Source organism: Pinus tabuliformis, chromosome 4_2 (assembly GCF_031772625.1).
Source record: "Pinus tabuliformis cultivar Carrire ecotype Pingquan chromosome 4_2, CPIR1, whole genome shotgun sequence".
NCBI lineage: Eukaryota > Viridiplantae > Streptophyta > Pinopsida > Pinales > Pinaceae > Pinus > Pinus tabuliformis.
In genome coordinates, this window is record NC_142304.1 from 822,038,082 (window position 1) to 822,057,266 (window position 19,185).

The window sequence follows — 19,185 nt, forward strand, 5'->3', positions numbered from 1 at the left end:
TCCGCCACCTGAGCTAGCTATGTGGTCCCTCACCCGTCTATCATGATCGTATGTTTGAAGGTGGACCTCGTGAACCTAAAGGTATGCCTTGTCATTTAGTAATTGATTATTGTAGCTTTCTTATCATGGATACTTCTGGTCATGGATTAATGGGGGAATTTGGCAAAAAGAGTGGGCTAGGTCTGTGCTCTTGTCCCCTAGACCTATTTTTGGATGTTAACCTTGGACCCTAGTCCCGTGGGATCTCTTTTACTGACCTTTGGGCTTTAGGGATGGTACTACATGGAAACCCTAATTTTGGTTCTGTGGTCCCGTTCCCTAATCCACATATATCACTCCCCTTCCACTCATTATAACCCCATTCATCATTTCTCCCTCCTGGGTCCACATAACGTTAGCCTTCCCCCTCCCCTTGTCCACGCCTTAGGTCGGGCCTGGAATGTTGCCCTGGAGGTTGATGCAGTGGAAAAGAAAGGTAAAAGCATATTTGGCCACATTCAACAGGAAAATGTACCACAAAATGCAAAATATGGTCGAGACAAACACATTTAGCATGTGGGCAAAAGCCAATACATGAGCTCTACCCCATTATCATGGCCATCACCCTAGTTCCTACAGGCCCTAGATGAGATTTTTTTATCATTCAAGAACCCATGATTGTCCCAACCCTTAGTGGGCAATGAACCGCCCTACCGTAAAGGGGGTATCCACTACTATATCTCACACATCATGCTCTTATCCCTTGAGCCCTGAACAGTCAATTAAAGAAAAATCATAAAAGGCAAAAGGCATATAAAGAAGGGTGGAAAAATCAAGGTCGAGGCACCTCATGTACCACGATTGCTCCCTCCTATACATTATATACCCGAATGTAGGCTTCCTTTTTATTAGCTACCCTTGTACTCCAGCATGTGGCCCAAGGTTGTCCCTTTCAGTCCCTACTCCATTTATCTCTTTGTTATGTGCCACCACCTTTAAAGGATGTACCTTCGACATACTATCCCTTTCAGAAGTATAAACCGCCTAATAGGATGATTGGTTAACCCCAATTGGAGCTTGGAGACATTAGCACATGCAAAAGCCCACTATGGAAGTGACCACTTGTTGTCCATGGTTTGTAAGCTCTTTAACTCGATTTCCTTAAATGACTTGTTGTATTGGAAGGCTAGGGGACGCATTGGATCTTATGCAGGATTGCAGATGGCCTCCATTTTGGGTTTGGTCTCCCTATACGAGGTCCTAACCCTCCAGAGGGGTACATTGGCACATGTATGGTATGTGTAGAGAGCCATGGGCCTCCACAGCAATAGACAACACTCCATGGATCCCCAGAGATGTTCAGAGATTGCTCAAGATTCACCTATTGGACAACGAAGATGCACCTTGTTCACCATGCCCATGTTGATTTGGGGTAGCATCAGATGTGTTCTAGCCACGAAATTTGGTGGAGAGGCTAAGGCACATGGGATCTCCAATACCTAGAAAGGGTTTGGGCAGATTCTAAACAGTTTGGGAGATATTAAAATAATTAATATTTTTAATGGATTCCCTAAGTCTAAACTTAGGGAAATTAAAATATTAATGTGAATTAATATAAAATTGTGTTAAAATGGTCCAAAAGTCATGGATCAAGCCAGATCTAATCTTAGTCATTGATTAGGGACTTAATCTTGGTCGTTGATCTGTCAACGAGAAAAGTATAAGAGGAGGCTTGAGGGTCACTTGGAGAACACACCAAGAGATCAAGATTTTGACTTTCTGGGGCTGGGTTTGCTAAGAAAGTTGAGAGAGTGATCTGGAGTTGCAGCTAAGGGGCAGTGAATACAGAAGCATAGAGGCAGAGATAGTGCCAGGAGGATCAGCGCAGCAGTCAAGAAAACTGACGTAGAGGGTAGAAGTTGGATCTATTGGGAACAGCCGGAATTGTCGGGAAAGCTGACGCAGAGGGCAGAAGTCGGAACTACTAGGAAAGATAACGCAGAGGGCAGAAGTCGGAACTGCTAGGAACGCTGACACAAAGGGCAAAAGAGGCTGACACAGTCCCTAGAGGCTGACGCTAGGGTTTTTCGTGGAGCAGATTGGAGCTGAGGAGCTGTCGAAGTGTTTATCCAGTGTTTCAGCCGAAACATCTGCCTCCGAAGGAGAGGTACTACTACCGAGATTTTTCTCTGTTGGGTGAGCTGGATTTGGCTCCCAGATTGTATTCTAAAACTGCTTAATAAGTCAAACCCTCAGATAGCTACATCAGTTTTCCCACATTAGGTTTTTCCGGGGACATTAGTCCAAAAATAACGGTGTCATTTGTGTGCTTGTTTCTGTTTCCTTCAGTTGATGATCTGTAATGTGTTGAGCATGTACTTGTGTTTATTTTCAGTATTTACATGGTAAATAACTTGTTAATTAATCAGAACAAGTAGGAAGGAATAAATCAGAAAATACATGGAGGGTTTCTAACTGTTAGACTTAGAAAATTCAACATGGTATCAGAGGGTGGTTGCAGATCACAAGAGAACTGAGAACATCAGCCGAGCAGAGCAACAGCAGCAGAAAATACCTGTCCCCCGAGTGACAGAAGTTGTTCCTAGCAGCAAAACAACAAGGAAGGGGTGACGCAGTGCCTGTGTCATCAAGTTCGGGCCAAGAAGAGGTTGAGGGAGGCAAAGACAGTCTCACATAGAGCCACGCAGAGGCCAGGAGCACTAACTTAGTTGGCTTAGGGAGCTAGTTTGTCGGTGTTGGGACTGTGCAGAGCCTAGAAGCTCTCACCTTCAGGTTGTTGGGGTTTAGGAGGTTGTGGATAAGTTGCAGAGTGGAGCTGGTGGGGTACTGTTGTCAAAACGGTACCTAATAGGGCAAGGCCAAGGAGGAGGGAGTTGCTACTAAGGGTTTCTAGCCGAGAAATCTGAATTAGTGGTGTGGTTGCACAGACGATCATGAAGAGGGCATCTCGACATCGGCAGAAGGATTTCCAGGAGGGAAATCAAGGCTCAAAGGGAGTCACATCAAGAACTTCCAAGACGAAAGTAGAAGAGCAGTGGAATGGCACTACACAGAGTAAGAGACCAAGACAGATTGGACGGAGCCTCAAATTTCATAGTCTAGAAGGCCAGATTCTTATCCATACTTGACAGAAATCGTGTCAAGCACTTCACCTTAAAGACAATAGCGGTCCTAGTTGACCCAGCTGACAATGACAGGTACGAGGAAGCAATGGTGAGGACCAAGAGTATCATTCTTGATGGGGTCAAGGATCATATAGTACCACAGATTGCCGAGAATAATATGGCATAGGAGTTGTGGGAGGCCCTGACCAAGTTGTATCGACATACTTCTGTGCAGAGGAAGATGCTCCTAGAAAATCAGTTGCGATCATACCAGATGCAAAAGGGAGATCAGATCGACACCTTCCTCGATTGATTAAAGGAGATCCGAGATCAGCTGACTTCCATAGGGGCCACACCAAATCCAGAGTTGATGGTGAGAATAGCCCTGAATACAGTCTTAGAAGACTAGGAGGTGTTTGTCTAGAGCATACTGGGCAGGGTGACCCTTCCAAATTGGGAGGAAATGTGGGTGACTCTTTGCCAAGAAGAGATCAGGAGGGTGACCAAGACAGGAAGTAGTAGTAAGGGGATCAAAATCAAGGAGGAGGAGGTGGATGCTGCCCTAGCATTTGAGGGTAAGCAAGAAAAGCGGAAGAAGGACCTCTCCAAGGTCAAATGCTTCCATTATGGGGAGTTGGGTCATTATGCGACCCACTGTCTGAGGAAGAAGAGCAAGGGAGAGGCTTCCATGACCAAGGCAGTGCCAGCAAGGGTAGAGAAGGGAATGGAGACAGACGATGTTTGTGCCATGAGTGCACACACACCACTTGAGCGAAAGTGGGGAGACATCGAGATGTAGTCAGGAGGACTACAGAAGATGAGGGGCAAGATCCTCGAGGTACCCAACCTCTTGGATTATACTTGGCTACGGGAGCCCCGAAGAGGAGTAGCAGGACTGTTGGATGTCGATAGAGATGGATGAGGATGGAGCGGCAAAGAGAGCTACAATGCAGGATTCCCAGGACAACGCGAGGCTAGCAGGCAGCAATAGTGCGAGAGGAACGAGAGTGTTGCACCAGTGCAGGATGGCACAGAGAGGTGTGCAACGGTGTGAGATTCAGGGAGTTGTTGCAACAGTGCAGAGGTCAAAGAGGGAGCTTCAACATCGGGAGTGTCTCTAGCCTGACAAAGATGTCAAAGTTGGGAGATCAGTTACTTCTCAGTAACTAAGTTGCAGTGCAGCAGTTAGCAGTGGCGATGCTATGGGCAGCATGATGAGAGGGGATGCAGTGCAGATGCAGCAGCAACATGGATGCAGAGGGAGCTGTCATACAGATGCAGCATTACAGATGATGGGTAGCAGGCCTAGCATCGGGGACTGATGCCAGATGGTTAGAGTAATACTCAGTGAGGAGTATTGCTAGAGCACAGTCCTCACTAAGAGGGAATGTTGATTTGGGGTAGCATCGGATGTGCTCTAGCCACGAAATTTGGTGGAGAGACTAAGGCACATGAGATCTCCAATACCCAGAAAGGATTTGGGCAGATTTTAAACAGTTTGGGAGATATTAAAATAATTAATACTTTTAATGGAGTCCCTAAGTCTAAACTTAGGGAAACTAAAATATTAATGTGAATTAATATAAAACTATGTTAGAATGGTCCAAAAGTCATGGATCAAGCCAGATCTAATCTTAGTCGTTGATTAGGGACTTAATCTCGGCAGTTGACTTGTCAACAAGAAAAATATAAGAGGAGGCTTGAGGGTCACTTGGAGAACACACCAAGAGATCAAGATTTCGACTTTCTAGGGTTGGGTTTGCTGAGAAAGTTGAGAGAGTGATCTGGAGTTGCAGCTGAGGGGCAATGAATACAAAAGCAGAGAGGCAGAGATAGTGCCGAGAGGATCAGCGCAACAGCCGAGAAAGCTGACGCAAAGGGCAGAAGCCGGAACTGCCGGGAAAGCTGATGCAGAGGGCAGAAGCCGGAACTGCTGGGAAAGTTGACGCAGAGGGCAGAAGCCGGAACTGCCGCGAAAGTTGATGCAGAGGGCAGAAGCCGGAACTGCCGGGAAAGTTGACGCAGAGGGCAAAAGAGGTTGACACAGTCCTTAGAGGTTGACGCTATGGTTTTTTGTGGGGTAGGTTGGAGCTAAGGAGCTACCAGAGTGTTTATCGAGGGTTTCAACCGGAACATCTGTCTCCGAAGGAGAAGTATTACTGCCGAGATTTTTCTTTGTTGGGTGAGTCGGATTTGGCACCCAAATTGTATTCTAAAACTATTTAATAAATCAAACCCTCAGATAGCTGCACTGGTTTTCCCGCATTGGGTTTTTCCGGGGACATTAGTCCAAAAATAACGGTGTCATTTGTGTGCTTGTTTTTGTTTCCTTCAGTTGATGATCTGTAATTTGTTGAGCATGTACTTGTGTTTATTTTTAGTATTTACATGGTAAATAACTTGTTAATTAATCAAAATGAGTAAGAAGGAATAAATCAGAAAGTACATGGAGGGTTTCTAACTATTAGACTTGGAAACTTCAACAGCCCAGCCAACCCGTAGTTGTACCATGCACTTGGCAGATGACTCAGGACTTGTATGTTGATGTGGCATAACTTACACCATCATCTAAGCCTTTACAGATGGTCTACAGGGATCTTCGATCTACTTGGAGACCCATGAGATTACTTGTGTGCCCTCTCACCCATTGGGAGCACCACAGGTTTATTATTTGGAGATCAAGGGGCCAACCCCTTGTCCACTACTTTTGGGAGTCCTATTCATCATCATGGCACTTATGGACTTCTTTAGGCTTCTTAGAAGGCCCAACGACATGTATTATTGATCATTCGACCTCTTGAGAGGTATATTCTTTTGTTTATGAGCTAGTTTGGGCCACTTGTCAGCGAAAGTTAGTTGTTTTGCACATTATTTTATTTTAGGGGCTAATGTAGGCCCAAGTAGCTAAATCGAACTCATTAGAAGTTATAAAGAGAAGTGATGAGGATACATTTTAGCATCATCACTTGGATTTGGAACTTGTATCTCTTTAGAGATTTTCGCTATCTTTCTTGGAGGACGAATTTTTGGAGCATGGAATGAATTTTGATGTTTGGATAATTTTCATGTCTTGGACCTTCTTGATGCCAAGTGTTTGGATGGTTGGATATGTTGAATTTTGACATTTGGATAATTTTCATATGTCTTGGACCTTCTTGATGGCAAGTTTTTGGATGGTTGGATATGTTCTTATATGCATAAGTACATTTTAATGCTATTCTTTCTTTCTAATTTTGTCACATACATTGTTGTTGGGATTATGCTATACTAGGGCTTATATGTTGCATCTCTTATGTGAAGTTGTGGAAATTTTGTTTCTGGAGAGTGAATGCTTCATGTATGGGCCATGTATAATGAATGAATGTTCCTAGGGTTGTTTCATTACTTAAATTCATCTTGATAAGCCACCTATCTTGCCAAATGCAGTATAAAGTCTTTGAAGCTGCTTTTTTTGTTGCCTATTAGTTTTTGGTAACATCGGAAGTGCTTTAGCCTTGAAAGTTGGTGGAGAGGCTAGGCACATGAATTCTAAAGAACCCAAAAACTGTTTGGTGAAATTCCACCCTGATTGTATTTTATTAGAATAATTAATATTTTTAATGAAGTTCCTAAGTATAAACTTAGGGAAATTAAAATGTTAATGGGTATTAATCAAAATATGGGTGAGAATGATCTAGAAGGCGGATCAAGTTATGTTTTAATCTTAGTCGTTGATTAGAGGCTTAATCTCAGCCGTTGAAGACTCAACAGGAAAATTATAAAATGGAGGCTTGGGGTTCATTTGAAAATACACACACATACAGAGAATTGATCTAGAGTTTGATTTATGGGGTTAGGAAGCAGAGAAATTTGAACTAAGCGATCATTCAGTAGCAGAGGGGCAATGAGAATCTAGGAGGACTTTCCAAAGAATATTGACAGAGAGGTGGAGAGAGCTTTCAAAGAGGCAGCGCAGTAGTGGGAGAGACGACGCTAGGCCAATCTGGGCCCACACAGCCTTGACGCAGAGCCAGAAGAGCCAGTGCAGAGCAGAAAAGCTACCTGTCACACAGAAGTCGGAACTATCAGGAACAGTCGGAAACTACCGGAACAGCCAGGATAGTTGATGCAGAGGGAAGAAGAGGTGACGCAGGGCCATTGCAAAAATAGTTGAGGTTAGCCAGTCTTTTGTCGGATCAACCGGAATTCTGTCAGGTGAAGTGAGGTAAAACTCACTCAGATTTTCCGCCAGTATTTTCTTTGTAAACGATTGCTAGATAAGCATCCTAGATTTGTATTCAAATATTTCTCTTGCATAATAATAAACCCTCAGAACTGATGCACTGGTTTTCTCGCATTGGGTTTTTCTGAGGATTATTGTGTCCAAAATAAGTGTCCTATGTATCTTGTTCTTTGCTCTGTTTTCTGTTTCACAAGATCAAATATTTAATTAGTGTAGGTTGTAGAAGTAATTTGCTTCAATATTCAAAAGAATAACTTGATGAATGTAATCTAAAAATCAAGTAGGTGAAGTACATTCATATTTGCTGCAGTAGGGGTTCCTTTAGTCTAGGAATTTTCACATTGCCCTAGTGCCAAGCAAAGTTGTCTTTGAGGCCTCCTTGACCTAGAAAATTTATAGGTCCATAGACATAATTCTACCTGACTCCAATCTCCCAAAAGGATTAAGCACTGGTCCACCCAAAGGTGATCACCTTAAAGTTTATTTCTTTCACCTTCCCCTCTTTTCTAGGCCTAGCCTACATAGGTCACCTAGGGCATCAATTATCTCACAATCTAGCCATCCAAACACTTTGATTTTTGGTCCATAACTGCGTTGGTGTGTCCTCAAGAAGCCCTCCAAATGTCATGAGATTCTGACAGTGGGATCTTGAGATATCACAAGCCCTAACTTGAAGACCAAATCTTGCCCTTGGTTTCCTTAGACTAGAAACCTCACTGAGATCATTGCATTATCTTTCATTGAAAATAACTTCCTTGATCCCTTCTCGCCCTTGATTAGGTCAAGCATATCATTGGTTGCAAAACCTACCCCCTTGACCTAACCCGAGTCCACTTGGTCTTGTGTGGTCCCATACACTATTAAGGGTAATTCCTCAAGCATCACTGGGAATGCAAGCTTTCATAAGAACTTCGAGGCCTAGGAACCTCCATTATAAGATATATACCCTAAACCTAAACCTTGAAATTCCCCTTAAGCCCTTCTTTGAGAGCTTTAAACCTTGCCTCCAAAGCAAGCAAGCCACATATTTGAGCCTCTTGAGAATAGGCTTCTAGGATCACCCCTCACCCTATCATTGGCCTATCCATTTAGTGATCCTTATCATAACGGGTCTCCTCCCATCGGTGAAAGTCCGTAAAGAGCAGGGAGCCTTAGCCGAGGTGACAGTGGGCTATTGCTCCATTGTTGCCCTTAGCCTAGTAGTAACCCTTCAAGGATCCCCTTTTAGGACCCCTGCTAGTTTGAGCGATAACATTTTGGCGCCATTGTCGGGGACACAAAATGTGTGTTTTGTTCCCCATACGACATATTGACATAACATTATTGGCGACTCCATTGGAAAAACGAAGCACTAGTTCTTCATTGAACTTTAAGGTTGATGCTTGTAAGCTGAAGCAAGCATTTTTCTAGACATATTTAAATTCACCTTGGTGACTCATATATTTTTCATATATATCTCAAATAGGTTATCCTTCTTTGATAAATTTCCTGCTTTGGACATTGCTAGCATCCCTAGGCACCCTAATCATGTCACAAAAAGGATGGCACGTGGGGTGCCCGTGTTTGATATTGATCCACTCTTCGCAATTGACCACGTAGAAAGATTTAATGCACATGCTTCAAGAGAGGAGGTTGTTCACCAAGATGTCCTTATGTTGTTGTTCATGGGATCTCTCGATGGTCATAACTCATGGTTGCATGATCATGAACCTAAGAGCATCTCATCTATTGAGGAGTTCATTGATGGATTTCTTAGATATTTTCAAGTATGCCCCACATTAAGCATCCAAGAGGAAGCCTTCATTGACCATTATCAAGACATTGAGATGTGAAAATTCCTAGAATCTAACAGTCTCAGGAATCCTACTGCAACCAGCTAAATCTACTTCACCTAGATTGTATATTACATTACAAGCTTATTTCAGATTTCTTCATGAAACATTGAAGTAAATTACTGAAGTAGCCTACACCAATTAAATATGATTTTGAAACATAGAAACTGAGCAAGGAAAATAGAAACACATAGGACAGTTATTTTTGGACAAAAGTCCCCGGAAAAACCCAATGGAGGAAAACCAGTGCAGCAGCTTTGAGAGTTTATTATTATTAAGCAGTAGCAAAATCTGAATACATCATTGAATACCTCACAGGGTTATTTAGTGACAAAGAGAAATACTGGCAAAAGTTTTGTGAGTTTACCTCACAATCACTGAGAAAAAGTCTCGGTTGTTCCGGCTGCTGGATGAGGTGCCCATGGTAGGCACTGCAGTAGCTCTGTGCTGCCTCTATGATGTCCCAGCATCAACCCTCTCAGGCACAACATCGCCCAACTGGGGAATTGATCAGTAGCCCAGAGTCACTACTCTCAACCTCCCGATCTCACACCTCGGCTTCTGGCTGCTGAAACTAACCCTCTACTCGGACTTTCAACTTTCTCTCTCTCTCCCTCTGCGCTGCTTCTGTGTGGCCCTGCGTTAGCCTCTACTTCAAGGCTTCTAGATCACTCACTGCCTCTCTCTGCTGATGTATCTCTGGCTAAGAACCTCTCTCTTTGGAAGTTGCTATCCCTGCCCCTCAACTGCAAGAGATCTCCTCAATCGAATTTTCCTCTTGAGAACTTCTCACTTCAAAAAATCGATTTTCTCAATATCTCTGTGTGTTTTCCAAATGACCCTCAAGCCCCTTCTTATATCTTCATGTTGGACAACCAATGGCCTAGATTACATCTTAATCAAAGGCTTAGATCGTTTTGGCTTGATCCATGGATTTTTCTAGAAGTTTCACCCCTGGTTAGATTAATACCCATTAATATTTTAATTTTCCTAAGTTTAGACTTAGGAACTCCATTAAAAATATTAATTATTTTAAAAAAATCACTTCTGTGTGGAATTTCCCAAAACGCTTTCTGGGTTCTTTGGAATACATGTGCCCAAGCCTCCCTGCAAAATGTGAGGCTTAGAGCACATCCGATGCTACCCCAAATCAACACTCCCTCTTAGCGAGGAATGTGCTCTAGCAATACACTGCTACTGCACGCTAATCTGACTCTGAAGTATTGTCCTCTGCACTGCTGATGCTGACATAGTGTCCACCAACTACTGCGCTACTACTACTGCTGCCTTTGACACTGCCACTGCCAATGCTACATCTGTATTACAGCTCCCTCTAAAATGTTGCATCTGCTATGTTGTTAGCACTGCCACTGCTAACACTGCATCCATACTGCAACTCAGTTGTTGAGAGAAGCAACTGAAAACACCCAAAATTGGACAAGTATCCAATGGATAATCATCGGTGCTGAAAGCCTGACTGGTGTTAGTCCCACGCTACCTTTTGAAGCCACTGCACTGTTGAAGCTCTGCACTGTGCCTCCTTGCACTGTTGCCTCTTTGCTATGTGTTGTTCAGATTCTGGCGCTACTAACTATTGCATCTATCGAATCAACACTCCATGGCACCAATTGAAAACTCCACCATCCCACTACCAATGATCATGGGTTCTCGTAGCAAGGTGATGATCCAAGAGGTGGGCTCCTCAAGGATCTTGCCCATCTGTAGCTCTATCGAACTACAGTTCTATATCAGCCCACCTCCCTCCTGGAGATATCTTGGTTGTCATGGCGAACTTCTCCTCCTGTTCGATTTTAGCGGCTGCAACCTTAGGATCATGCTTCTCATCCTTGTCCTTTTTCTTCAAAGGACACTAGGATGCATAGTGGTCCATCTCGCCACATCTGAAGCACTTCACCTTGGAGACGTCCTCCTTTCGTCTTTGTTGCCCTTGTTGTCCCTTCGATGCAAGGGTTGCATTATCCTCCTCCTCTACTTTGGGCTTTGACCCTGTTGGTCGGATAAATCGATCTTGCGAACAAGGTTGATCTCCCTAGTATCAGAAGATATTTAGCAACAAGCAGACAAGCAAATCTATCTTTCTCTAAACATATTGTGATTCATTAATAAAAACTATAGAGGTGTTTAGACCCTACCTTAAGTCCAACGCTAGTTTGTAGTAGCCATTTTTCAATCGTCCGAAAGAGTTTCCTTTTGAGAACCTGCAAACACAAACAAGCAAACATCAAATAACACCTGCATAGCTAATATCATAAATCATGTTCATTATGGTGATCAAGGAATCCATAAAGTAAACCATAAAACACAGCTTATTGAGAAAAACAAACTTATTTGTCTTAAATTTGAAGTAGAAGAACCTTACAACCTTTGGTGCCTTGATGTTGAACAAGCTCTTCCCGGGGTCCGAAACAGGAATCTCCTCTACTTTGACAAGCCTTACACTCTTCCAAATGAAATCAAAGAGGTATGTAATCTCTCCTCATGAAAGCTCAATTAGGAAGACTAAGTTCCAGCAGCATTTCAACTCAAAAATATTCATCTTTCAACCTCCCAAGTAACCAGCCCAATGCTTCATTTTATAGTGCAGAGGAAGGAGGTTACAGGTCCACCTATGAAGGGATAGAGTCCTCCTTCAAAGGGATAAGCTCCTCACATCAAGGGGTTAGCTCCTTAAGGTATGGGATGCATGAAACTTAAGGGAGCGAACTTGCCACCTCAAGATTCCTTCAAGAAGCTTCTAGAAATGACTCAAAGTGAGTTTTTAAGAACATACTTGCACCTTTTTGACTTTTACAGGGGTCCGCACCCATAACACAGAGACAGAGCGGTCAGGTGAGCAGGGGACATGATCTTTAGGTGCGGGACCGCAAGTACTGCTAAGAGAAACTGCAGAACCAGAGTTCTAAAGACTTTTGAGGACTTTCTCTTATTTTCAAGGCTTGATATGAAGAACTGAGGCTTAAGACTTTGCAAAGGAGGAAAGTATGAGTGGTAATGGACTCACACAGATTGCAAAATGTCAAGGTGACAATTTTTTGTGCAACAGATTGCCCCCTAAAGTGCGAAGTCTGTAATAGATGAAGATGAAGTCTTTCATGTATGAAGAGTGAAGTACTTTATCATTTCAAGGATCATCCTAAGGACACCCCAGTAGGAACCTGTAAAACATTCAATGCAAAATATATATATGTGAACATATCATCGTTGAGGTAGGCATTCCCATACTCAGATTAAAACTGACTAGAAAACTGACTAAACTGTTCTGATACAGGAATGATTTTGTAATACATCAAGAGTATAGATATGTAGACACAATATGGGCGCAGCCATCTGTTTATGAATAGTCCATTGTATAATGAATAACAAAATTCCTCACAACCTGGATGGTAGAAACTAGATCCAGGGTCTTGATTTCTGCTTCCCAAACTAGTACGATTCTATCCATGTGAATGAATGTGTCGAAGTTGAACATAGTAGAAACCACTTGGTTACCAGTCAATGATGTGAACTGTTAACAAGTGTGAGAGAAACCACCAGTAATGTCAATGGCTCTCAAAGTACTCCATGAAATGTGAATAAATGAGCTGATGTCGAACATGTCTTAGAATCCTTTGATCGAAGGTCAATGATGCAACCTATTGTCGAAGGCGAGAAACCTGCCATTAGGGCATGCTAATTCCAAGGTACTGACGATTTTTAGATCATCTTTCTAGATAATGAGCTGAAGTCGATAGAAAGTGATCTGTCATAGGCAAGCCCACAACACAAAATCATAGATCAAGTTTTGAAGAAATATATTTGGCAAGGACTAACTCAGGGATGGTCAAAATGGATGACAAATATTTTGCAGATGAATGGTTTATTTGAACTGACCTCTTGAACACATAACGACACTGCAGATGGTTTGGTGACAATTGACCCAAAGTTAATACCCAGAAACCGGCTGAAGACTTTCAATATGGTTTGATTAACTGTTAGGCAAAGGATTTCCCAACCCAGGTGAACAAAAAGTGTCGTGTTCAAGAGTGGTTAACTGCTTTTCTAAAACACAAAGTGTAACAAACAAGTTCATTTTTCTCTCTTTTCCCCCACCATTTCTGGCAAGTACCTTTTATTTTTGTCAAGCTTGAGGAGGATAACATTTGCTTGTTTATAAGCTCATCCTTTGGATGAGTCCAACTTAGTTTAAAATTCGAACCCTAAGAAGGAGTGGTTCGTTCTTGTTTAAAATTGAACAAGTCCTTTACTGTTAAATTTTAACGAGTCCAGTATAGGAGAAACTCGGTGTTTTTCAATTTTAGGGAGTCAGAAGAAAAACTTAAGAAAACTCCATGGGTGTCCTTTTTCGTAAATTTGTGTCCCCCAAGCCCGAAAAAATATAAAATAATACTTGAGAGAACCGCTTGACCATTAAGATCAAGGAGTACTTTTCATAATTAGTGGCTCCGATCTGAAAAAGTAAAAAAGCGATCAAAGACACGTCGTTTTATAACCAATATCGAACTTGAAACGACAAAAGTCCGGCAATCTTTTATGTTTATACAGTCAGAAAAGAATTGTAAGTGGACCGCTTTTTTATTCTGTTTAACGAATTAAAAGTGAAAAACTCGACAATCTTTTCATATTTTACGAGTCAGAAAAGAGCTTAAAGAAGACTCATCCTAGAAGAACGTGTGGTATAAAGGGTAGCAACTGGTTCCGGCAATGGTGGAACTGCTCAAAACATGTAATGGTTAAGAGGCTGGCTAACAAAACCACTCATAGCTGCGGTCCCTTAAGAAAGGAAAAACAACCAAGTGAAAGCATATGGTCAGCCAAAGAGATGGTGGCGATGGAATGAAAACAACCAAGGCTCATCTAACAGAATTTAGTGGATGAAAATGGCGATCATGAGATGTAAATCAGGTATAGGTTCATTTTTACACAAGCTTGAACCATAGAGAGCTCTGCTTGGATCGGTTTCATGTTTGCACAAGCTTGAAACGAAAAAATTATGCTTGTTATAAGTTCGCATGCCCCCGGCATAATGACTCAAATCGAGGTACATGCCCCCCAAGCTTCATTGCATTCAACCAGGTGGATGGAATGAAGGTTCACTTTCGAGATCTTGGAAAGACTCAACTTGGAAAGGGAGTTGTTTCATTTTTTAATGAGGTTGACACAGGAAAAGAACTATCCTCAAAACCCTTATTTCATTTTTTAACGAGCTTGACACAAGACAAGGAACTATGCTCATGACTCCTTGTTTCATTTTTTAACGAGCTTGACACAAGACAAGGAACTATGCTCGAGACATCCAGTTTCATTTTTTAACGAGGTTGAGACAGGAACAAACTATCCTCGATGACTCCTTGTTTCATTTTTTAACAAGCTTGACACAAGACAAGGAACTATGCTCCAGACACCCGGTTTCATTTTTTAACGAGGTTGACACAGGAAAAAACTATCCTCGATGACTCCTTGTTTCATTTTTTAACGAGCTTGACACAAGACAAGGAACTATGCTCCAGACACCCGGTTTCATTTTTTAACGAGGTTGACATAGGAAAAAACTATCCTCGATGACTCCTTGTTTCATTTTTTAACGAGCTTGACACAAGACAAGGAACTATGCTCTAGACACCCGGTTTCATTTTTTAACGAGGTTGACACAGGGAAAAACTATCCTTGAAACATCCAATTTCATTTTTTAGCGAGGTTGACACAGGAAAAAACTATCCTTGAAACATCCAGTTTCATTTTTTAACAAGGTTGAGACAGGAACAAACTATCCTCGCGACATCCGGTTTCATTTTTTAACGAGGTTGAGACAGGAAGAAACTATCCTCGCGAACACCCTGTTTCATTTTTTAATGAGGTTGACACAGGAACAAAACTATCCTCGAAACATCCAATTTCATTTTTTAACGAGGTTGATACAGGAACAAACTATCCTCGCAACATCCAGTTTCATTTTTTAACGAGGTTGATACAAGAACAAACTATCCTCGCAATAGGTCAGGAATCAGAAAACGATTGTACAGCCTGATATGCAATTTCAAAGGGACTCAAAGGCATCGCGCCATGAAATGAATCCACCTCAGAATCGGAAGGTACGATCCAAAGATCATTAAAAGCAATAGTGTTCGATGAAATCATATGAATATTTGCAATAGAAGGTGATACGTTAGGAGGAGGGAAGGAAAAAGTTCCTAATAAACCATAATCTTTAATCAAACCTACCCCAATATCTTGGTAAGGGATAGTCGTTTTACAGACATGCTGAACACTATCTGTAGAGGCAGGGTCGGATGAGAAATAACTCAGCTGGTCTATCATAATGATCTTTCTGTTATGAGGAAACTTAATAAGTTGAAAGACCAATGAAACATTAGCAGTCATAGCATAAGACCAACTGCGACCCAGGAGAAGGTTGTAATCTAGAGGGGTATCAAGTTATCAACCACTTCCACATCTAGATTTACAGTTTTTCCTTCGACCCCTATAGGTAAATCTTCCAAAATACCAAAGGGATGGAACCCTCGGCCATCAAAAGCCTTTAGAATTGTCGGAGACTGATTGAGTGTGGGAGAACCAAGCGATCTTCAACACTGGATCGACATAATACATGTAAAATCCCCTTCATCAATCACAGTCTGAAAGCAAGGTCTGTTTTTTACTAACACTAGAATTTGGAAAGCCATTTGATGAGGGAGGCGGGATGTACTATTCTCTTAATCGAAGATTATTAGGTTCGAATCCTGAATATCGACAGCTCCTATAACAGACAATAGTAATTTACGCTGTGCTGGGCATGATTGCAACACTTCCAAAGCCGACATTGCTAAAGGGGCAATGGCCAGGTCTTCAACAATGTTATAATTTTGAGCAACTCTCGCATGTGGATTGAAAGTTGATTTCCAAAATATACCTTTAGCAGGCGGTTTGGTTACTAAGTTTGGGTTGGGTTTCTTGATCTGTAGTGGAGCAGACCCAGGAGGAGGTGAAGTTGATGTGTTCAAATTAGAAGATTCTTCTTCTATACCATCAACAGGATTTTTACTACCATAATCTTGCGATCGTGTTGCAATCCTGACATGAGACATCATCATAATGGGTTCTTCTGAGGTATTCGAGGAAGAAGCAACCACTTTACTATCTTGAGTAGGAGAAGGATCCTTCAAGACAGTAGGCGTTTGAGAACCTTTAACGAATTTTGAAAACTCTACTCGATATGGGCATTCTTTGGTAAAATGATCCTCGTCGCAAATGAAACAAGGATAGCGAGGTTTTCGTTTTTCGTCAATAGATTCATTTTTATTTGTTTTATCTTTTGAATTTTGATTGTTTTTATTCTTCCCCTTCTCTTTACTACCGGATTTGGTCGTAGATGAATCTACGACATGGACGTCAGCAGAAACTTCAGCGGAAGAATCTCCTTTCGGGGAATTAGGTAAAGTTATTGTAGGAGAAGAATTCTTTGAAGATTTCTTCTTGCTTTTAATACTAATTGAACCAATCATACCATCAACGGCATGAGACCCTGAAGGAGTTGTAGTTTTTGGAAGATCAAGGATTTTTTCGTGTAAAGTACCTGACTGTGTATAAACGAGGTCATGGTACTAAGCCTAAGCAATGACTTGCTCTTCAGTGACAACTCCTGCCTTAGCTACATCTTCAATGATTTTAGGTAACAATGATTTAATGAACCATTTTGCTAAAATTTGATCCGGAATGAAAACTTTTACTAAACGCCTCCTACGTCGCCATTCATGAATGTGATCAGAAATATATGTGGACGTGGATTGTTTTAGTGAAGTTAATAATTCCATGCCATTGTCATATCTGACAGGCAACTGAAAATGAGTTAAGAAAGAAGTGGCAAACTGACTGAAATTATAAAAAGAGCCTCATGGTAACTCAATGTACCATTTGGCGGCAAGACCAATAAGAGTTCTTTGAAAAAGACGCAATCGAATTGAATCATCAACGATTGAATTAGATGCACACCAGAGGTGATAAGTCATTACATGATTTGATGGATCCTCACCTAACTTACCCTCGAATTTCGGAATATCATTGGCCAACTTATTAGGCATTGGCGGCCAATATGGAAGATAGTAAATCGGATCGTTTGTAAGGCGCGACAAATCAGGTAAATCCAAAGTTGCAATAAATGGTAACTGACGGTTAGGTTCGCGAAAACCTTGAGTGATGAGACCAGCTCCAGGAGGAGGATATCTAGGATAACCTGGAATCAGATTTTCATTAGGAATGTTATAACCTCCTGGAAAACTGAGATTAACCGGACCAAACTGGGGTTGATGAGGCTGTTGATAAGTATAGCCGGGATACGATTGATTTTGATAAACTTGGTTTTGTACGGTAGGACCGGATTGATACTATCCCTGGTACGGTTGCCTCGTGGCAATTGTACTTGGACCAGCTTGTTCTGTAGGAATCTAAACCGAAGTCTGAACTGTAGGTCCTGACTGTGGTACAGAGACTTGAGGAGTTTGCACTGATACAGGGATAGTAGAAACCGGAGCTACAGATACTCCAGAAATAGGTGTGGTAGGTTGAACAGAAAATGCAGCAGTTGCAGCAGCAGTTCGAGGTGGAGTCTGAGGTGAGCTAGGCCTAGGCTGCTGAACTAAACCAGGTGCAAAGGTTTGAACCATAGGTTGGACAGGTTGCTGGGTTGGACCAGAAACCAAAGGTTGTCCAGGTTGACTTAATAACTGCACATTAGGTTGCAAATTCTGTTGAGTTTGGGACAGATCCCACAACATATTCATTCTGGAACCCATAAAAGGTTGTACATATGGAGGACCATAATCGAGTTGAACGTTGGGCTGATAATTAAGTCGTATATTTCTAGCGCCTTGTAAAAATGATTGACCAGAAGGCGGTTGGAAACCTTGAGTTGGGTACTGACCTTGAGGTTGATAACCCTGAGGCACGTATTGAATCTGAGGTTGATAAGCATCCTGAGGAATATGGGGTTGACCTTGGGGTATGTACTGTCCTGAAGGTTGAGAACCTTGAGGTAGCCCTCCAAGCGGAAACTGACTACCTCGAGGTTGCCCCCCAGGCGATAACTGACTACTTTGAGGTTGCCCCCCAGGCGGTAACTGACTACCTTGAGGTGGAGGATTCGGAATGCGACCAGACATCATAAAAATCTTCTCTGCGTTAAAAGTTTTAGTTCCATTATTACCAGGTGATAACTGATGTTCAGTCGATCGAGGAGTTGCTCCTGAAAAAATACCAGAAAGTGACTGGTACCCCAAAGGAACAGTAGGACCGCCATATAAAAATGTTTTCGGTGATTGGGAAAACATAGATGACTGTCTCGACATGATTAATCAAGGATAATAATCTCTAGGTGTAGGATGAAAATAATCACACGCAAACAAAGAAAATTCCAATAAAAGCACCTAAAGTCTCTAAAGAAACAAACAATTGAATCACACACCTAAAAAATCTAAGAGTTCAAACCACACACCAACAGTAACCTCCCGTACTAAAAACACTAGTTGGTGATGAAATCCAACGTCATAGAATTTTAATACAGAAAGGGCGGTTGGAACAGTTACCCCGACAACCTACTTAATGAAACAGACTGGCACAAGTTTCTTCACAAAACCATCTCGAGTGAAGAGAACCCCCCAGAGAGTCCAAGTGAGTCTAGTCAACGTCTGTTCCAGGTACAGTGAGACCTGTCTTTCACCGTCACCTTAGGAAATAATCTTAAGTTTATGGACACTAAGGTTACCAACAGCAACAAATACAACTGGGGGAACAGTTTGCGATCCGATCTACGCGCAAGGGCAGAGTCACAAAGCTCAATCCCCTTGAAAGCTACTCGACATGATCAATCCGAGGTTTACCAACAAGTGACCCCAGGCTCCTCGACAATGGTTAATCCAAGGTTTATTGTTTTTAATATGTGCAAATCTTCTATCTTTCCCAATGAAACAGAGTTGATTGTCTCAAAGGTTCGGACATGATCTCGTGATTGACTCCT

At 42.0% G+C, this 19,185-nt stretch overlaps 1 protein-coding gene across 2 annotated transcripts in view; it reads left to right on the plus strand.

Annotated features, from left to right (window-relative positions):
• ARP8 (actin-related protein 8) overlaps nucleotides 1–19,185 on the plus strand; it is a 417,643-nt gene that overhangs the window by 366,732 nt on the left and 31,726 nt on the right. The gene's annotated exons all lie outside the window — the stretch shown is intronic.